The sequence below is a fragment of the Rhinolophus sinicus genome, linkage group LG01 (genome assembly GCF_036562045.2).
Source record: "Rhinolophus sinicus isolate RSC01 linkage group LG01, ASM3656204v1, whole genome shotgun sequence".
NCBI classification, from domain to species: Eukaryota; Metazoa; Chordata; class Mammalia; order Chiroptera; family Rhinolophidae; genus Rhinolophus; species Rhinolophus sinicus.
Window position 1 is genome coordinate 129779823 of NC_133751.1, and position 22860 is coordinate 129802682.

Sequence of the window (22860 nt, forward strand, 5' to 3'; positions counted from 1 at the left end):
TTTCCTTTGTCAGGTTAGGGAATTTTTTCGTCCTTATTTCTTCAAATAGGTTTTCAGTGCCTTGCTCTCGCTCTTCTCCTTCTGGTACCCCTATGATGTGACTGTTGGTAGACTTACTATTGTCCCAGAGGCCTCTTAATCTGTCCTCATTTTTTTTTTTGGGGGGGGGATTCTTTTATTTTTTTGGGGTGTGTGTGTTTTGTTTGTATATAAACATATTTTTTAATTTGTTTTTTATTAGTTTCAGGTGTACAAAGCAATGTAATAGACATTTAAACCCCTCATAAATTGATAACCCACCCCCCAATCTACTACCCCTCTGTCATCTTATGTAGCCCTTACGATACCATCGACTATCTTCCCTATGTTGTACTCCACATCCCGTGACTATATATACCTATATATTTAGTTATAGTTGACATTCAATATTATTCTACTTCAGCTCTTCAGGTGTATGGCACAGTGGTCAGGCATTTACACAGTCTATGACGTGATCCCTCTGATAAGTCCAGTGCCCATCTGGCACCTTACATGATCTTTACAACATTGTTGATTATGTTCCCCATACTGTATTAACTACCAATTTGTATTTCTTAATGCCTTCACCTTTTTCACCCTGCCCCGAACCCCGTTCCCATCTATCATCCTGATAGATCTAGTACCTATCTGGCACCATACCTAGTTATTACAATATTATTGACTATACTCCTTATGTTATACCCTGCATCCCCATGACTACTGTATAACACCCAATTTGTTCTTCTTAATCCCTTCTCCTTTCACCCATCCTTACCCCCCCCCTCCCATCTTAAACAAGTCCCTCTAAGAGTCCTTGTAATACTGGTTTGGGTGGTGATGAGCTCCTTCAGCTTTTTCTTGTCTGGGAAGTTCCTTATTTGTCCTTCAATTCTAAATGACAACCTTGCTGAGTAGAGCAATCTTGGTTGTATGTCATTGCTTTTCATCACTTGGAATATTTCCTTCCACTCCCTTCTTGCCTGCAAAGTTTCTGTTGTGAAATCAGCTGACAGTCTTATGGGGGCTTCCTTTTAGGTAACTAACTGCTTTTCTCTTACTGCTTTTAAGATTATCGTTTTGTATTTAACCTTTGACATTTTAATTATGATGTGTCTTGGGTTCCACAAACCTTTGAGAGAACTTAGAAAAGTCTGCAGCTTGAGCCAAAGCCTCTTTTTGCTGTTTTGATTGAGTGTTTTCTGCTACCTTATTTTCTAAATCGCTGATTTGATCCTCTGCTTCATCTAGTCTACTGTTGATTCCCTCTAATGTATTCTTCATTTCAGTTATTGTCTTCATTTCTGACTAGTTCTTTTTTGTTTTCTATCTCCATTTCTGTTTCCTATCATTTTGTAGAAGTTCTCTCTGAGATCACTGCGTATCCTTATAACCAGTGTTTGGAACTTTGCATCTGATAGATTGCTTGTCTCCATTTTATTTAGTTCTTTTTCTGGAGTTTTGTTCTGTTTTTTTTTTATTTGGGAAATGTTTGTTTGTCTCCAAACTTTGGCTACCTCCCTGTGTTTGTTTCTATGTATTACGTAGGGCTGCTATGTCTCCCAGTCTGGTAGAGTGGCCTTATATAATTGGTATCTTGTGGTACCTAGTGGTGCAGTCTCCCTGGTCACCAGAGCCAGATGCTCCAGGTATGTCCCTGTGTGGATTGTGTGTGCCTTCCATGTATAGTTGAAACTTGATTGGTGTTTGCACATTAATAGGAGGGATTGGCCCTCAGGCTGATTGGTTGTGAGGACTGGCAGTGACTACAGTGGAGGAGCTGTTGTGCAGGGGATGACCCTATAGAGCAGAGTTCACTTTAGCAGGGCTCTGGTGCCTGCCCAGTCTGCTCTTTGGGTGTGTTTCCATGGAGGTAGCTGGGAATGCTCTGGCTAGTCCAAAGCTAGATACTGGGTCTACCAGACCCGGGGACTCCTGGGAGGGGACTCACTGTAGGCCAAGTTCAGATTCTGTCCATGTCCTGACCAGGGCCACTTGGCATGAGCCGCAAAGTAATCTAGAAATGGCCACTGTCCGTTCTGTGCTTGGAGGTAACTTGAGAGTCCAAGCCATCAACCAAAGCCACTAGTGCTGGGCTTAGAGCTGATCAGCCAGAGGTACAGAACACAACGAAGCCAGATGCTGCTTGTTTGGATTTTGTGAACCTTTGAGAGATTTTAGGAAAGTATGCAGGATTTGCTAGGGCAAGCCATTTATATGGAAAAGCCACTGGAAACAGCTTTGTTGTGCCTGAAAGTTGGGTGGGGTGTGGTCTCAGGAAATCACTGGGGCGGGGCAGAGAATGGTGATAGTCAGTTTGATGGAAACTCAGATAAGGCATCTGCCAGCATGCGTCAGCACGCCAAGAAGTGGGAGGGCTCAACAAAGAAACAATGGCTTCCCCCAGCTCCTCCATCTGAGAGAAAGCTGCCCCTCCAGATTACACCCTGAAGCTAGACAATTCAGTTCTTCCCCATATGTCCCTGACACCTTTGGAGCTGCTGCCCCAGCACTGGAGCTCAGAGCGAGTGAGTCCATCAACGAGTAAGTTTGTGCGCGGTCCCATTAAGAGGAGCACCTGGGAGTGCAGCTGCCCTCCGTCTCATTCAGCCACAATCTCTGCTTGTTTTCATAACCAGAAGTTGTGGGGACTACTCTCCCAGGCACTGAAACCCTGGGCTGGGCTGAGGCTGGGACCCCTTGCTCCTCAGAGGTTGACCTCCACAGCTGAGAGATTCCTTCTGATTCAATTTTTAATGGTCACATCCTGGTGTGGGTTCATCCTGTTCTGCATCTCTGCCCTTCCTTCCGGTTTTGAGTTGGCTTTTTTTATATGTCGGTAGATTAGGGCTGTGGTTCAGCTAGACTTCAGGTGATTCTCAGTAATGGTTTTTCTGTGGTTTAGTTGTAATTGATGTGGTCCTGAGAGGAGGTGAGCACAGCATTTACCTACTCTGCCATCTTGACTGTAAATCCTATTCTTTATGCTGTTTATTTATTTATTTATTTATTTGTTTGTTTGTTTGTTTGTTTATTTATTTATTTATTTATTTATGCCTTACTTCATTGTCTAGGATCTCTGGTGCAATGTTGAATAGAAGTGATGTGTGTTGTTGAAGTAAGGAGGAAAACGTTTACCATTTTTCCATTAAGTATGATGACACCTTCAGTTTATCAAAGATGCCTTTACCAAACTGAGGATGTTCCCTTCTATTCCTGCTTTTGTCAGTTTTCTCATAAGCAGGTGTTCAATTTAGTCAAATTTTCTCTCTTTTTTTAATGTATTGACATGATTACATGTCTTTTATTCTTTTAATGTGGTGGATTACACTGAGCAATTTAAAAATTTTAAACCAACCTTGAATTTCTGGAATAAAACCAACTTGGCCATGATGTATTAGTCTTTCACTGTATTACTAGATTGAATTGGCTAATATACGTGTGTATGTTCATGAAGGATATTGTTCTGTGTATTGTTCTGTGTGTGTGTGTGTGTGTGTGTGTGTGTATTTTCTTATAATAGTTGTATTAGACTTTAATAATGCAATTATTCTAGCTAAATTGTTCTAAGTAAGTTGGGTAATGTTCCCTTGTCCTCTGTTTTCTGAAAGAGATTGTGTAATATGGCATTACTGACTTCTTAAATGCTTGAAAAAAAGCTCATCAGTTAAGTTATATAGACCAGAAATGTTCTCAATAAGGATGTTCTTGCAATTTCTTTAGTAATATAAGGCTATTCAGATTTTGTACTTCTTGTGTTCATTTGGTAAGTTGTATTTTTCACTTATGACCATTTTATATATGTTGTCAAACTTAATTGACATGAAGTTGTTCATAATATTGCCTTTTTTGTGCTTTTAATGTTTGTAGCACCTACAGTGATAACCATTTTTCATTCCTGATGTTGGTATTTTTTTTTCTTTTATTTTTTTCTTGACTGGTCTGATAAGAGTTTATAAGCTTTCATTAATCTTACCAAATGTCAAATTTTGTTTTTTTAATCTTTTGAATTTCTTTTTCTATTGTTTATATTTTAGTTCATTGATCTCCAGCTTGTTGACTATTTCCTTCTTTTTAGTTACTATAATTTGCTCATCATTTTCTAGCTTTTTAAGGTAGAAACTTAGATCATGCATTTTATACCTTTATTCTTTCATATCACAATCATTTAAAGCCATAGCTTGTCCTATTACAAAATCTTATAACTGCATCTTATAAATTGCTTTTTGTGTTTCATTATTGTTCCATTTGAATCATTTTCTAATTTTCCTGTGATTTTTTTCTTTAACCAATGAGTTTTTTCAGAAGTGTTTTATCTTGATCTAAATAGGAATATATATATATTTTATATATTTATATATATATACACACATATATATATAAAGATATATAAATTAAGATATATACATATATATGTATGTGTGTATGTATATATATATATATATATATATATATATATATATATATATCTTAATTCTGTTATGGCCAGAGGATAATACTTTGTCCATTGATATTTATTGATCCTTGTTTTATCACTAAGCGTATAGTCTATCTTGGTAAATGTTTCATGTGCATGGGAAAGAACGTGTATTCTTTAGTTGTCTTGTGTAGCAATCTATAAATGCCTGTTACATCAAATTGGTTGATAATGCTATTCAAATCTTCTATACTTTTACAAAATTTTATCTACTTTTTATTTGTTACTGAGAGAAGGATGTTAATCTCAATCTCACTAATTCTAATTGTGGATTTATTTCTCCTTTCAGTACTTGTCAATGTTTAAGTCTTGTATTTGAGGCACTTTTAATTAGATATGCACACACTTAGGACTTTTATGTTTTTCTAATGACTTAATCTTTTCATCATAATAAAATAGTTCCTCTTATATCTGATAATATTCTCTTTGTCTTGAAGTCTACTTTAGTAATGTTAGCATAACTACACCAGCTTTTTAAAGCTTACATAGCATGGTACATATAGTTCTACCCTTCTATTTTCAACCCCTTTGTGGTTTTATATCTCAAGTTAGTGTATTATAGACACAGTTATGTCTTACTTTTTGATCCAGACTAATAAGTTATGCCTTTTAATTGGTGTGTATATACTATAAGTACATTATGTAAATTTAATTATGTCATTACTGGTATGTTTGAATTTACATCTACTATCTTAATATTTCTTTTCTGTGTTTTCCTTCCGTTATTTTTTGTTGCTGTTGTTGTTTCTCTGTTGCTCCTTTTCTGTTCTTTTTGTGTTTGTTGTTTTTTAATGTTTTTAATATTCATTTCCAACTTTTACTTTTAGCTATAATTTTTTGCACTTCTGTTAGTTGTTCTAGACATTGTAATATGTATCCTTAACTTATCAGTCTACTTATAATTAATGTTCCATCATTTCATGTAAACTATTAAAAAAGCACAACTGTCTAAATTTATTTATTGCCTCCCCATCCTTTGTGTCACTCTTGTTAAATACTTTATTTCTACATACATTATGAGCTCTGTAATATCTTATGTTACTGTTGTAAACAATATCTTTTAAAGAAATTAAGAGAAGAAAAACGAAAGAAAATATATTCTGTTTACCCACATATTTACTATTTGAGTGCTATTTATTTGTTCCCATAGATTTGAGTTTCCATGAGATGTTTTGCTTTTATTTAAAAAGCTCTGGCAGAGAGTTTGTGGATACGTTAATGATGGATAATTAGAAAACTAAGCAAATATACAAACATAAACATTTGTTAACTCCAGGGAACAAAAATGTTCTTCAGAGAGGAAATTCAATCAGATCATAGGATATGGCTCAGCCGGGAACAATGTTTTTATACTAGCATGTTAGTATAAACACTAAATATTGCCATAACCACAAATTGTGATTTTACACGCTTAGTCTTTCTCACTGGGAAATCAATAGATAATGTCTGAACTAAAAAGTAAGAATAACAAATAAATAAATAAATATGCATCACAGTAATTTGGAGTTTGGAAAGAGGAAGGTAATTCCGGAGGGAAGAGTTCAGAGTTGGCAGAGTTTGCCTCTGAGAAGCAGAAATTGCAGTAAAGTAGTGGGCTGCTCTTTCTCATAATAGGTTTAGTTTTATTGTGGACTTTTTATATTATGTTCATGTACAACTCTGATAACAAAAACAATTATTAAGCTAAGGGGAATATCCCAGTGAGAGGGAAAACATGAGTATATAAAAAACAGACTAATGGACTGTGTAAGATTTCTGAGTATACACATCGGGATGATATTCAATAAAGTAAGTGGCCTTAAGTAGTAGAAAAGATAGTTGCTCTGGCCTGTTTAACAAGAGGGAAGGATAATAGGATCAGAGCTGATGAAGAGGTTTATATGTTTGGTGGTAGGAAACTGAAGGGTGGTCTGATTCTGTTTTCTTTACAAAGAGATCAACATGAGACTAAAATGGAAGCAGTGTGTCAGCTGCCTCTCCCTGAGGCCTCACAGTGATGAAAATGAGAGGATGTATTTAATCATTTAAATTTCCATTAATTTTCTTTTTCTTTTTGTTGTCATGTTCATTCTTATAAGCTGACACTTTACTTCTTACTTTATTTTATATGTATTTCCTTCTGTAGTTTTTCTTTTTCTTCTACTTAGTCTCAGGTTTCCCCCACTGAAAAGACATTGGCAGTCCTTTGAAGCTGTGTTCTTTTTCAGCTTTCTGGATAACCAAAATAAGCTTTATTTATGAATATCTGAGTGCCAGTATCAGATGTCCATACCATCGCTATAATTTATGACGTCCTGCTTTGGACAGCATACTGTCAAGATGCTTAAAATCAAATGGGTATAAAACAAAGTCTACTCCTATGCGTAATTTTGTCTTGAAGGGCCAGACAGATGTGCTTGGGGCCTCGAGAAGGATTTAGTATGCCTGTTAATAGTACTGGAGCTAGCGCATAGACATTGAGGGGACCCCGAATCTAAGCCACGTGATTAGAACGCGGGTCCACCAGCCAGCTGTATTGTCCTGTTCTCCGCACACAGATTTAATTAAGTTACTCAGAGTTGGTATCGCTGTAATCAGATCCTCCACTACTTACTACCTGTATGTGCTTGGGCAAATTACTTAAACTCTGAGTGTATTGCCTTATTCTTTTAAAATGCTGATAACTTTATTATCTTATCGGAATGTTGTGAGGGATTGGATGACAGAGTGGACATGAATGCCGTACTTATGGTCACATCACCTACCGCCACCGTCACCTGATCAATCAGTAGTTACACTAAACACCAGCTCTCCTAAACTAAGGAAACCTGCTCTCTAGAGGATCAGCAGTTTTCACCTTTCCGTGAGGGAATTGGCAATTCGTTTAAGGTTCTGACGTGGGAAGTGTGAAAACAAAGTGGAGAACAATGAGGCTAATGTGGAAGTTTAGGGAAAGGGAGAGGCTGGAGCTGGAGACAGAAGGGAGAGTTGGGGAACAACTGCAGTCAAAGATGCTGAGGTCCTAAGGTTTATGGCCATGAGACTGGACGTAGGAGCAGACCTAATATTTTCAAACAATGTTAATGTGACCAGTGTGTAAACATGGGCTACCATGAAACTAATAAGGCTTTCACTTCAAAGCCCCTCACTTGCACAGATGAGCTCCTTCCAAGGCTCTGGGAGACATTCTGGTAACATGATTGCATATTCATGTTTTCATAAAATTTGCAAAACGAAGTGTTTTGATTGCAATGGGTTACAACTTGCCTCTTTTCACTTCATCTCTCTGTCACTCTTTGCATCATATTGGGGGAATACTGGAGTGCCTAAAGGCATTTTGAAGCTCCAACCAAGCAAAGATGAGTTGGGAATTTAATTTGGGTTTTGTAGGACCTGTGTACGTAGGTCACAAATATTCATGTACGATTAAGTTATTGCTAGCTGTTCTCATGTAGGAATCATTTCCAGGAATAATCCTACTGCCAACCATGCCAACTTTCTGAAAACATGTTAAAAAGATGCAGGACCAGATTTTGTATTATGATATAAACATGCCCCACAGTGCCTGGCATTGAAGACTATAGGTAATGAGAAACAATATTTGAGTCAAGTGGCCTGTGGAAAACTTCCAACCCTCAGATACATAAATTTTTAAGAGTTGAATTCAGTTCTCAATACCTAGAAAAAAAATGGAAGTTGTGTTCTGTAAGCATATACTCAATAATGTACCATATATAATTATCAATGCACAATCATTTTTTCTTTTGTGATAGAATTTCTGTGAAGTTTATCAAAATTTCTATGTATGTAGGGCACAAGATCTGTAGCAGTATTACAGATGTAGTATAACTGAGTGTGAAGTCATGTTTTATGCATCCCAACATACCTCATCTCATTACCAATAACAAATGAAGCTAAATGTTTTTTTAAAAACCATTTTTTAAAAACTGTAACACAAATTTTATCAGCCATGTTTCAGGCTGAATTTGTGTCTGTTATTTCTAGAGATAATATATTACAAAATTGTCAATATGAAGAAATGTTCAAAGGTTATAAAACTTGTAGGAAAAAGAAGTAGAGTGTGTTTCTAGCAATTAATTAACAAAAACATTGTGTTTGTATGGATTTTATGATGTCTATATTTACCAGCTTTTATAAGTTTATAATTTATTGCAGTTTCTCATTCAAAATAAATATTCACTTTTCTAACAAATTTTGTATTAATAGTAATTTAGTTTTTTTCCCCCCCTAAAAATGCCCCCCTCCAATTGTATAAACTACAAACGTCACTAAACCTGACACCACCCCAGACAGTGAGATAATGCAGGATAGAACAGTTTTTCCAGAAAGGGACATTAGTTCACTCCTAATGCTCCTAATAGCTTGCAGTTAATCACTAAACTTGAATGAATCATTCCACAGACAGGGCTACTCTTAGAAATTGACTTATTTTCTTTTAGTACCTAGCTACGGATTCTTAATTCTCCATAATGGATCAGCTCCATCCTAGAGCAGATGTTGGCCAAAGCCTTTGAGTATACTTGTGCCTAATGATTTTCTCTTTCAAATTAGCATGAGACCTCTCAAGCCTTCTTGTTTCCTCCCAGCAAAATGGGGCAGCCAGGACACAGGACCCTGAGATACCAAAAGAAAAGTCTGTGATTTTTTTGAGTTGCTCTAAGTAAAGTTTATCTTAATTTCTCTCTCTCTTTTTCTTTTATGAACGGTAAATCTAGGAAATCTTTATGTCTTACAAATCAGAAATTGGGCTTGAATTGTTTCTGAGATTGTGCAGTGATTACATATGAAATATTTATATTGTGGATATTCACAATGTAATATTTTCAATGCAAACTACTATTAAGAATCCATTGAACTCATTTTTGTTCCTAGCCTTCAAGAATCCCTGTAAATATCTACAAATTTTGTCATTAATTGCACATTGAAAACTGAAAGTTAGGAGCAAACTACTTTTTCACTGATCTTTTTCTTCTCATAGAATTGTAAAGAAAGCCAGCCCAATAGACTGATTTATAACAGGATCAGTTCTCATTTAAGGTACTGTTGTTATCGTGCTTCGTGTAGTTTCCTGTGATCTCCTACACTCAAAATTTTGCAGATCAATGTCTGACTTCCTAAGGGCGAATCCATTCATATTTTCCTGAGAGAAAAATGACTTTTAATACCATAAATAGTAAAGAAAAAGTAGATGGACAAGATCAGATCAACTTAAGGAAGATCTAATTATTTTAAATTTGATTTTCATCTTTATGGAAGCTGAAACAATCATCTTTTTAATAAGAAGACCAATTTTACTAAGAATGCTCTGGTTTCTCAACTCTCAAAAAAGCATGTTGAACCAACTTTCTAAGATAGAAGCCGTGGGGATGAAAAGCTAGGAGAGCAAACAGATGAAACTGCAGCATCTTGTTAATCTGTAAATTAAATGTTCCTCACATGGTCTATATTCCTTCTGCCTGGATCAGACATGTTTGTTTGTATTTTCCAATCAGGCAGTGTTTCATTCCTTCCCTTCCTCTCTAAAATGTTTCTTTATTTTCAGATTTGTAGGAAGGGCTTTAAGTGATGGCTGTATTTATTCCTTTTGTAGTCCTTGGTTGTACTAAAATGCATCTCTGCCTCTCATCTACATTTAAGTTTAGTGATTTCCTGTCTTTCTGGTCAAAGTCTGTACCTCTCAGGGTTTTAAGTTTGTTTTGTGAAAAGGATGCTGAGAACCTCTTCCTAAAATTGTCTCAGGTTAAGCGACCGTCTATGTATAGTCTTCAGGCTTATGTTTTTTAGCTGATTCTCCCCTACTCCTTTTCTCTCCACTTCTCTGTCATTTTCTTTTCTGCCTGGCTCCTTCCTCTTAATTTCATTGTCATTCAAGAAAGACTGGGAGAGTGAGAAATGACTCATTGGTTCTCATACTGTTTACTGGGACCTAAGGGGGATTCAGGCCACCCTGACAAGGTGACTACTGATAACATCTAGGCAGGAGACAGCTGTCTCCAGGGGACAACTTCTGCCTAGAGACCATATGGATCCAGGCACGTTGGGTTACAACCAATGGTAAAATCAGAACATCATAATAAAGAAAGGAGACTTCATGAGCCACCGATAGAAGTAATTGTGGACTTAGAGAAGGAAGTATTTCTCAGAATTGTGAAGTGGATATTTATCTCTCTGTTTCTGGTAGATATACCACCTCAAATCTGCCATAAGATAACTTTTTGAGAAAATATTCACTCATGGTACAGAAAAACCTTGGCAAATCTTGGATTAGATCATACAAGTTTGGACAATTAAGTTCACAAACTCATCCTAGAAAAAGCGCTACATACCTCATTGCTGAATATCACTATGGTCACCTTCAAAGTACTCCCCTTGGGAAGCTCTGCACTGACACTAGTGCCTAGTCCACTCTTCAAAGCAATTTTGGAACTCTTTTTCTGGAATGGCTATCAGAGCTGTCATCGTATTACCCTTGATGTCCTGAGTGTCATCAAACGGTCTTCCTTTCGATATTTCCTTTATCTTCGGGTAAAGAAAGATGTCATTGGGGACCAGATCAGGTGAATAGGGAGGGTGTTCCAATACAGTTATTTGTTTACTGGCTAAAAACTCCCTCAAACAGTGCCGTGTGAGCTGGTGCATTGTTGTGATGCAAAGGCCATGAATTGTTGGCGAAAAGTTGAGGTCATTTTCGTCTAACTTTTTCACGCAGCCTTTTCAGCACTTTGAAATAGTAAACTTGGTTAACTGTTTGTCCAGTTGGTACAAATTCATAATGAATGATCCCTCTGATATCAAAAAAGGTTAGCAACATTATTGCAATAAGTTCGCAAACTTAATTGTTGTATGCCTCTCCAGCCCCCTGAATCTGAGGTCCAACCTGCATTTTTATTTGATGTTTAATCCACATTCCTCACTTTGTCCCCAGGGTTCTCCTTAATAGTTTATCTGCTGCGTCTTCCTGTCCTTACTGCCACTATGAGGGAGATATCTTCAGGGGTCCAAGTGGCAACAAATAATTTTGTGTTTATCTTGACTCTTTAACTACAGTGCATGCAGTAACTCCCAGTACAGTGGTCCCCCTTTATCTATGATTTTGATTTTCATGGTTTCAGTTACCTGCAGTCAACCGTGATCCAAAAATATTAAATGGAAAATTCCAGAAATAAAAATTCATACGTCTAAAATTGTGCACCGTTCCGAGTCGTGTGATAAAATCTTGTTCAGTCGCACTCCCTCCCGCCCAGGATGTGGATCATCTCTTTGTCCAGTGTCTCCACACAGTAGAGTTAGTCACTTAGTAGCCATCTAGGTTTTCAGATCAACTGTCTTGGTATCATAGTGCTTGTGTTCAAGTCACCCTGGCTTTGTTTAATGTCCCTAAAGTGCAAAAGTAGTGATACTGGCAATTCATATATTCCAAAGGGAAACCTTTGTAAACTGCTTCCTTTAAAGTGAAAAGGTAAAACTTCTCAATAAGGAAAGAAAAAAAAATTGTGTGCTGAGGTTGCTAAGATCTGCAGTAAGAATGACTTGTGTCCATTAAATGACTAATTTATAAACAAAACTTTATCATGGGTATGCATGTATTGGAAAATATATAATATAAAAGGTTCACTGGGGGTCTAGGAATGAATGCCCTGTGAATAATGGGGGCCTACCATACCTCTTATGAGACTGTTTGAACTTAAGGTTTAATTTATTCGGGTATATCCAACTACTGTTTAGTTCTTCCATTTTTCCTAGATAAAGAGATCACCAGTTTTACCAACTACAATTATTTTTATACTATACCTTTTACAAATAAAAATACTACAGAAAAAAATTTAAAGCGTAACCAAAAGTTAAGAAGAAAAAGGCAAAAGAAAACATGACAACCATTAAATGTCAATACATTTAATGTCAAGGCAAAAAGAGAAAGCTGCTGAATTAATACTATCCCGTGAAAGGAAACATACCAATTCCTAGATGACATCTTTCTTAATGTTGACTGCTTAATGCAATTGATCAGATGACAACATTCCAACAATATCAACATCTCCCTTCTTCTTTAACACTCTATCATATATTCAAAATCTGTAAAATGGCAATAGTAATAGTAACTATTAGAAATTACTATTTTTCAGGTCAAATAGTTAAATATTACCAATTTCATATGGGATAACCCTTTATCTGGTTTATTGTGTTTCCTTCCAGAATACCTTTAATTCAATATAAGCAAATAAAAATACATATTCTTTACTTTTCCTTTACTTGCAAAAAAAGAAGTATGTATATCATATTCACTGTATTGTACCTTGTTATTTAAAAACATTTAACAACATATTTTATATATCAGTAAATTATCCTCCTTGCCCTTCCTTAAAAAAAAACACAAAAAAAAACACAAGTATATAAGTATTCCATTGTAAGAGTGTAATATGACATATTTTATCAGTGCCAATTGATGGATTTTTCAGGTTGATGGTATTTTTAAGATGACTATTAATATCTCAGGTGAATTTTTTGCTGTTATAAACATTGTTGTAAAGAATAAGACCACCATTATGGCCTATGTGTGCATATGTATGGCTAACATACATTCTTTTAAAAATGAAGATGCATTCCCAGAAATGAAATTGCTGAGTCAAATGGCAAATGTATTTTCACTTTTGATAATCAAGGCACTTGCCTCCACAGGGACAGTTTGTGTTCCTGCCAAGCGATGAATGAGAATCCTATTTTCCTACAGCCTCACCAACAGGATATGTTGTTAAATGGTTAAAAATTTTGCCAACATAGAGGAAAGTAGCATTTTATTTGTATTTCTGTTAGTATAAATAAACCTTAGCGTGCTTTTTTTTTTTCCATTTAAGGAACAATTTTTCCCATAAAGATCCTTTTCATCTTTCTCCCTTTACTGTTAAGTTGTGGGTCTTGTTATTATCATTTTCTAGAAACTCTTTATATATTGAAGATTAGCACTATACGTCTACATAAATTATAATGTTTTTTTCCCAGTTATTCACTTATATTAATATTTTGACTTTGCTTATATTTTTGGGTTTTTTACTGTGTAGAAATTTTTATATTTATGGAGGTGATCCAACTACTTATCCATCCTTAATAGCATCTAGATTTTGAATCATAGAAAGGCTTTACTCCAAGTTTGTAAAGGATTTTGCTCAAGTTTTCTTTTAGTACTTTATTTTTTATAAATATTTAATTTTTTGATCCTTATGAAATTTATCGTATTGTAGAATGTAAGATTTAAATCATCATTTTTTTTTTGGTGGCTATCTAGTTTTTCCAATACCACTTGTTGAAAAGCCCATCATGTCCCCAATCATTTCAGATGCCACTGTTATATAGGTCTATCTCTGGATATTTAGTTTGTTCCGTATTTATTTTGTTCCATTGTCTATCCTTGCTCCTATACCTCACTAATTTCATTATGAAAGATTTATTATCTTTTTTAACATTTGATAATTCTAGAACCTTTTCAATGTTCCTTTGAAAAAAAAATTTCCAAACTATTTTTGTTTACTTTTCCATGTAAACTTTACAAACACCTTTTTAAAAAGTTTTTTAAAAAGTATCCCATTGGTACTTTTGAGGTTACATTACATTTCTAAATTAATTTAAGGAGAACTGATATCTTGTTATTTTTCCCCCTAGAAATTATATGGGTTTTTGTTTATTGCAATTAGTAATGGGATTTTTTTCCTCTTCTATTACTTCGCACAACTTGTTTCTGGTATATATGAAGTCTATTGATTTGTGCATATTAATTTTCTACTCTGCTACCTTATTGAATTGTCTTACTGCTTGTAGTAGTTTTCAAGTTGATTTTGTTTTCCAAGTATATAATCATACCATGTGCAGATAGTGATAGTTTTATCTCTCCCTTCCCATTTTATAGAAGCAATATATGAATATATTATCATTGTATATAAATGAAAACAATACAGAAATATTTTGACTCACAAACAAGAACCCTTCCTAACTTCCCCAAGCAACTATCTTTCCCAAATGTAACCACTTCATCTAAAGCTCTTTCTGCATATTTCCATAGGTCTGTATGTAAAACTACACATAGTTTTGTTTTTTCTATTTTCATATTTGGAATGTACTTTATATACTAGTATTTTGCATGGTTGTCTTAAAAAAATTTTTTTTAAACAATTTCAAACTTAGAAGCCACATGTACAGAATAAAGAATTTCCTTTCCTGAATCATTTGAGAGGAAATTACTGGCCTGATACTCCATAACCCTGAATACTTCAGTGTGAAATTCCTACATACAGGGATGTAATCCAATAGAATGATCAAAATCAGGTAACCAACATCAATACATTAAAACCATCTAATCTAAGACCACATTCTCCCTTTGCCAATTGTCACAATAATGTTCTTTATGGCCAAAGGATCCATTCAGCATCACATGTTGGATTTAGTTGTAATCTCCCTTTAGTCTCCTTTGTCCTTTCCTTGACTTTCATGACCTTGACAATTTTGAAGATAATTCGTGAATTATTTTGTACAATGTCCCTCAATTTGGGTTGGTTTGATTATTTTTTTTGCTCATAATTAAATTCAGGTTACACATAGGAATGCACTAGCAGAATGTGAGAAGTAAATGTGTGTTCTCACTGTATCTTACTGGGTGACCCGTGATTCCCATTTGTCCCATTACTGATTATATTCACTTTGATCATTTAATTAAGGTGCTGTCTGCAGGGCTTTTCCACTGTAATGTTACCCTTTTATCCTTTTGTATTCACAGTTGACCCTTGAACAACACGAGTGTGAACTGCATGGGTCCACTTACTTGTGGATTTTTTTCAATAAATATTGGTGGTTCTTCATATCAAAGGGTTTCCAATCCGTGGATTCAACCAAACAGGGATAGAAACTGTATTTTTGCGTTCCCAACCACAGGAAAATACTGTTTTTTTAATCCAAGGATGATTGAATCTGCGGGTATGGGTGTGGGTGCAAAAGACTAACTAGAGTCAAAAGTTACACTTCGGTTTTCGACTGCGTGGGGACCATGGGGTTAGCACTCCTACCCCCCCCACTCCCAAGTTGTTCAATGGTCAGTTGTAATAAGCATTTTGTGAGGATGTTGCTTTGAAACCATGTAAGTATCCACTCTTCATGAAACTTTTTATTTGTTTATGTGTTTATTTATATCTGTATGAACAGTGATTTTTCTATTTTAGTCAATGGGTTATAATGTATTCCTATAATTTCTTCTGATGTTCAAATTGTCCCTGATTTGGCCATTGAGGTCTTCATCAAGCTGAGTTGTGTGTCCTTTTGTCTTATCTTCTGATATTCATTAAGCACTTCCGTGCTCCCTGATACAGGAAGATGCTTTATTCAGACTTATATTTCTTCTACCTCACCTCTAAAATCAGTCATTTCATCAAGGAATCCCAGTTTCTTTTAGTGGAGAATGGTATTTAGAAGCCAGGATCTGGGTACTTGGTATGCTTATTGCTACTGGAATATCTGTTTCCAAATCCTTTTAATAGACAGAGCTAGGAAATATTATATATATATATTTTTTTTTTCTTCTATATTTATTCTATGTCCATCTGTATATTGAAAACCACAAGTTTAAATCGATATTTGCGAATTCAATATAAATCACACACAGTTAAATGTTCTCATAGTTATAGATCCCTTCTTTGCTAGTGATAAAACTGGCTCCCTTTATCCTTAATATATTTAGTTATTTGATCAGTTTCCCTGAGTGACATCAATCTCTGACTTCCAGCACCACCTCCAAGGTCACATGGGCATCCTCCTCAGCCTGTTGTATTCTAACATCCTACCCTGGACCACTGCAGCTCTTCCATTCTCTGGTGTGGGCACCTATCTTGTTCCACCCCCCTACTTAGTAATGGCTTCAGAACTGAGTTGTACAGGATGGAGTCGAGGAACAAAAAGTAGAGCTAGATATCTTCCATTATTTTTTATTGTAAAATAACCCAAATATCAATTTTGAAATCAAAATCAATTTTGGTTTCCATTTGCTCACGATTTTACTTAATGTACGTATTGGAGATCTTTCAGTGTGAGTGTACCTTATATATCTACTTTATTCTTTTTAAATTACCTTGATGAATTTTATAATGTGGCTGTACTGTAGCTTATCAATAGAGGAATGGTAAAATACATATATACCACTTGACGTCTTATTTTCAATGTCATAAACAATACAAATCTTGTACATATTGCCTCTTCATGTGTATTTCTGTGTAGAAAACAGAAAGTGGACTTTCTTAATTGAAGGATATTATTGATATTTTATTTTAGTTAGTATGTTTGACAGGTTTTCTTTCAAACTGCTTATATTTTTCTTACTGATTTGAATGAACTCCTGTTTATTAAGAATATTAAGTTTGTTTCATATGTCACAACTCATTTTTCAGTTTGCCATTTGTCTTTTTATTGTTTATGGTGTCTTTAATATGTATATATGTGTGTGTGTGTGTGTGTATACATATACATATATATGTATCTATATACGTATATATATATTTTTTACTTTAAGAGGATTGATCTATTCATCTTTTCATATAGGCCTCATTGATTTTTGAGTTTTGTTTAGAAATTCCAGATGTTTTTCAAATAACTTTTGTTTTCTGATATTTTTAACTGAGATATACCTTACCTAAAATAAAATGCCTTGAGTGTAGTGTTCTATGATGAGTGTAGCATTCAACAAACCAAACTGTTAAGTTGGTCTTGGTAAAAGAAAATTTTCCACAGAGAGTTTACTAATAGGCTTTTATTCAGTGCTTCATGAATTGCACAGCATCTAACCTAACTGATAGAAAGGAGCTCTGAACAGCTGCCCAAGACAAGAGATTTTTATAGACCAAAGTCAGCAGGAAAAAGGATGCTATACTGGGCATTTGCTCACGGATTGAAGCGGAACAGGGTTAGGTAACCTGTGATGAGCAGACAAGCAGTGAGTAGTTGGGCCAGGCTTTTCTTTTCTGGGGGAGCCACATATAGAAACTTGGTTAAGTTTTGATTTGCTGGCGTGGACTTTAGTGTCAGCAGTGCCATCTTGGGCCTAACTTAGACATTTTAACAGCCTATTCCTTAGATACTTCATACATATAAATTTAATTTTTGTATATCGTAAGAGATAAGAATATACTATTTTTTTTCAATTGTATAGCCAATTGTTTTAATATCCATCACAGTTGATTTGATATGCCACCTTTTACATGTCAGCGACTATTCTTGACTTCAATATTACTTCTGAGGGTCAGGTACACAATTATGTAATACGAGAGCTGACACAAACAACTGTAGTCCCACCAGTTAATCACTCAAAGTAAATTTCTGAATAGACGTAATTCATGAACACTGTCATAGTTCCTCTCTGCGTCTCTATAGTATCCTAGCCTGTTTTATATATAGTCTATATATTCTATTTTATATATATTCTAAACATAAACTGATTCCATACATTTAGAGCAGTGCTTAAAATCCTTCCACAGCAAGCTGGCTATGCAACAAATGACAAAGCAATAGCTATCAGGGACTGTGCCCTTTTATAGAAAGTATGACTTGTACTTCATAAATGCTCAACCTATATCAAGTAATTTGAGTTGGCTTCACTTGCTGATATTTTTTCTTAACTCCTGAAAAAAAAATTTATTTGGGGTGCTGGACTCTTTCTGTGGCTTAACTGTTAATTAAGTTGTGACATGTTCCCTTGGAAGATCTTGTCCTTTTTAACTGGGTGTATCCCTGTGAGGTATCCCAGTGAATTGACAGCTCTATTCCCCTGAGAAAGGAGGTGTGACTAAGTGGTGCTGGTTGTTTGGGGAAGGATGTGAGGCATGTGGGATGACAGACAAGTGTTTACTCTGGCTTTTTTGTCTTTTCCTGAGCCATCCGGCTAGAACAAATGATTCCCTCTTAGAATGCTTAGAACTTCTCTCTTAGGATGTCGATCACATATGGATTTGCACTGTTATTCAGAGACACAGCCTACGTGGTCCATGAAAATCTTTCTTCTGGGGACAGAAACCATGCTTTAATCACCTTTGTAGGTGTTACTCTGCCAGGCCCACTGCTTTAGCACTTGGGAAGAGGAGTGATTAAGCCATCTGGATTTCCAGAAGACAAGAAGGGGCAATGCTGGGGATTCCAAGCACTGATGTTGCTTTTCTCCCCTGGAGAAGGATGTGGCCAATTTGACACTGCTTTTCGCTCCAGAACCAGCTGAATCTGAAACCTTTTAAATAAGAGTAGGTTCTTGTGGACTGGCAGTGGAAGCCCCATGTTAAAAAGGCAGTGGAGAGGCATATATGCAGGGTTTTCTCTGCTCAGAAGATCCAGCCAGGTCAGACAGTGTCACCACCTGCTGTGTGCCTACCTATGAGAAAAGCTTCAGGTCAAAGCTTCCAAGACAGACTGTATCTGCTTCGGCTCTATACTGCTGCCTACCTTCGCTTAAGTCAGGCTCCTCCCTTAAAGACATTAGGAAATTCAGGTTGATGTATATGCTCTTTCCCCACCAATCTCTAATTAGCATAAAATCCAAAAGGAAAATGTAAATCACGGGGGCAAGGGAAGGAGAGAGGGGAAAAAGAATGAAGTATTTCAAATGATTCTGTAGGGAAAACCAAGTGGCTACCTAGACAGGTTGTTTTTTCTACTTATTTTACTAGATGCTTTTGATTTGTAAATTAGAAAAAAAATTGAACCAAACAGAAACCTTATAGTCAGCACACAGGTGGAAAGTGGAAAATATACTCAGAAGAGCTCTTCGTTTTCATACCAGGTGATGAGTTTTAGTTATGGGTGAAGTTTCCAGACATGACCTGCTGGGTATCCACACCAGAAGACAGGACCCTGTGGCCGATCAGTGTTGCAATTTTAGCTGCTAAGATTTCTGATTCTGCCACTAGGAAACCCCATGTCCTTGGGCTGGTAACTCAAACTCCCCAGGCTCTGTTCAAAAGAACGCTTGAACCTGGGTCTTTATTTATCTGCTTCCCAAATGTCAAACAGTGCAAAGCTAGGGGGAGACCATGATGAATAACAAGAGTCCCTAATGTTGACCAGGCGGCATCTCTAACTACGTGGAGAGCCAAGTCCAATAAAACATAAGATTATTTTTATGTTTAAAATTCTATGACTTTATGAAGGAAACGAAATATATGAAAGTAAAAAACACATACAAGTGAGATCATGTAGTATTTATCTTTCTGTGCCTGGCTTATTTCACTTAGCATAATGGCCTCCGGATTCATCTGTGTTGTTGCAAATGTCAGGATTTCCTTCATTTTATGGTTAAATAATATTTTACTGTACACACAATGGAATTCTTTATCCATTCATCCATTGATGGACACTTGGACTGTTTTCATATCTTGACTGTTATGAATAATGCTGCAATGAACATGGGAGAACAGATAACTCTTTGAGATATTGATATTATTTCCTTGGATATAGAGCCAGACATGGGATTGCTGGATAATATGGTAGTTATATTTTTAATTTTTTGAGGAACCTCCTTACTGTTTGCCACAATGTCTGTACCAATTTACATTCCCACCAACAGTATTCAAGGGTTCCCTTTTCTGCACACCCTCAGGAACCTAAAAATATTGAACTCATAGAACCAGAGAATAGAATAGTGGTTTCCAGGGGCTGAGGCGATGGGAGTAGGGTGAATAGAGAGATGTTGGTCAAAGGGTATAAACTTTCAGTTAAGAGATGAGTAAGTCCTGAGGGTCTAAAATACAGAATGGTGATTATGGTTAATAATACTGTACTAAATACTTGAAATTTGGTAAGAGAGTATATCTTAACTGTTCCCACCACACACATACACACCAAAAGTAACTCTGTGAGGTGATGGATGTATTAACCTGAGTGTGCTAATCATTTCACAATGTATATGTATATTAAATCATCACATTGTACACCTTAGAAAAAAGTCACGTTGTATAATCTAAAAACATGCAATTTTTATTTGTCAATCATACTTCAAGAAAGGTGGAAACAAGTTAAAAAAAAAAAAAAACAGAGTTGCAAATATACTCCCTTAAATAAAGCCATCTCTGATGGGAGAAAAAAAATCATGTACGGTCTTAGTGTGAGTATGGATTTGTAATGTTGGAAGTCAATTTGGTAATTTCTATCAAAATGCGGAAAATGAGTATACTTTGGAACCTAGCAATTCAAATCCTTTTCATGAATTCTTCAAAATCAATGTATAAGGTTAGTGAAAAAGTAACTGTTTTTTGCAATTACTTTTAATCTTTTAAACCACAATTACTTTTGCACCCACCTAATACACTGAGATGTGTGTATAAGACTATTTAGTGCAGCATTTTTGTAAAAGCAAAATATATAAATGGTCGAAATTCCAGTTGATAGAGGGATAGTTAAAATGCTGGCCATTGAAAATATGGTAAATCTAGAGATATAGATGTAAAAATACTTCAAAACATATTGCTATGTTAATAAAAGGCCAGTCACTGGATAACACATAGTTCTTGACTTAACTGAAGTGAAAGGAAACTTTATATGTGTCCTAAGCTACACATATGGTTCCCTAGTAAGGAGAAAAGGATCATGGTGGACGGTAAAAGGTGACCTTAGCCTTTTGCTATATACAGGATTGTGTTTCTTGAATCATTTAATATGAGAATGTTGTCTTTTATTACTCGTGTAACTATTTTCATTTTGATCATTAAAATATAGAGAAAAAAATGAAATAATGATTGACGATGCTGTCTTGCCCTATTAAATTAAATGTTATGTGCTATATTGGGTAAGAACATAAACTTTATAGTCAGACTAATCTGTGATCCAAATATTATTTGAATATCTACCAGCTGTGCCTTTGTATAAGTTATGTGACTTCTCTGGGTCTTCATTTTTCATCTGTAAAATAAGGATAATAATATTTAAATGAGATAATATGCTTAAGGTATATAGGATAATATTTGGTGCATAGGAATTCTTTGATTAATAGTAGCTGCCTTTTTCCCCTTCTCCTTGGCTTTATTATTATTAACATCGTTATCATCATTTGAAAATGATTTTAATTAAGGTATACACATGAACTTTTTAAAGTCACCATACCAGAGTGTGTGTGTGTGTGTGTGTGTGTGTGTGTGTGTGTACATGCACATGTGCTATTTTTACAGGTCTTGTTTTATGAATGTGACTCTAAAGGCCACTTTTGTCTGTCAGATTCCTATGGTACTGAGCCAGTGAACCAGCAAGCTATGTTAAACAAGAATCCCAGGGAACTGATGACTATTTGCACTATCACCCTTACACCTGGGCAACAGCTGTCTCTGCTCTGAGTCTTCTGTTAGAGGCCCATATTATCAGGCCCCTGAGACACCAAATTTCTTACCCTGTATCCTTGAAATATAGTTGACTGTGAAAATTTTGGGATTGAGTCACTGCCAAAATTTTGGGATTGGAGTCAGACACTAATTTGGAGTTTCAGGAGGATTTGGATTTGAGGAGTATTGAGATAAAAGGCACATAAGTTAATTTGTCCAGCCTTCCCTCTCTGATGGCCTGGATGCACTGGATTTTGCCTACTGAAGTGTCTTTTCAAATGTAATCAAAGTAAGATGAGATCATTCTGAATTAGGGTGTGCCCTAAATCCAAAGACTGGTGGCCTCATCGTGTCTAACATTCATTTTCTTGTTTTTCTGTGTGTTCCATTTTGTAGTTCAGAAAGGAGACATGAATTAGCATGGAATCCACCATACTTCACATTGTGACAGAGGACTATTTTGTAATATAAAAGAAATACAAATACTTTATACACATGCATATATACAGAGGGTGCCAAAAAATGTATACACATTTTAAGAAAGGAAAACACAATTAAAATTGTAATACTCAATATATACCGACAACAAAAGATGAATACAAGCCATATTTGCTTTCTGCAATTACAAGAGGTGCTCAAAGTGGTTACCATCAGCATCCAGACACTTCTGATTATGGTGAACTACTGCTTGAGCAACGTTGACCACAGTGTTCACTTGTATACATTTTTTTGGCACCCCCAGTATATATATATATATATATATATATATGCGCATTTAAAATTATAGACTGTAGTTTTATAATCAAAAGAAAATAAACTACCTATGAGTTACTCACCAAAGTGACATGTGAATAAAATATAAGAAAATTAACTAGAAGTTAGAAACAAAAGTGACTTTAAGGAGAAGCAAATGATATGTGCAAATAGTCCTAAAACTAATTTTTCAGAAGAGTGTTTTCTGGCTATTATAGATTAAAATATATTCCTATTTAATGAGATATTGAACACATCTTATAATATACTGCTATTTTCAGTTTTCTTTGTAAA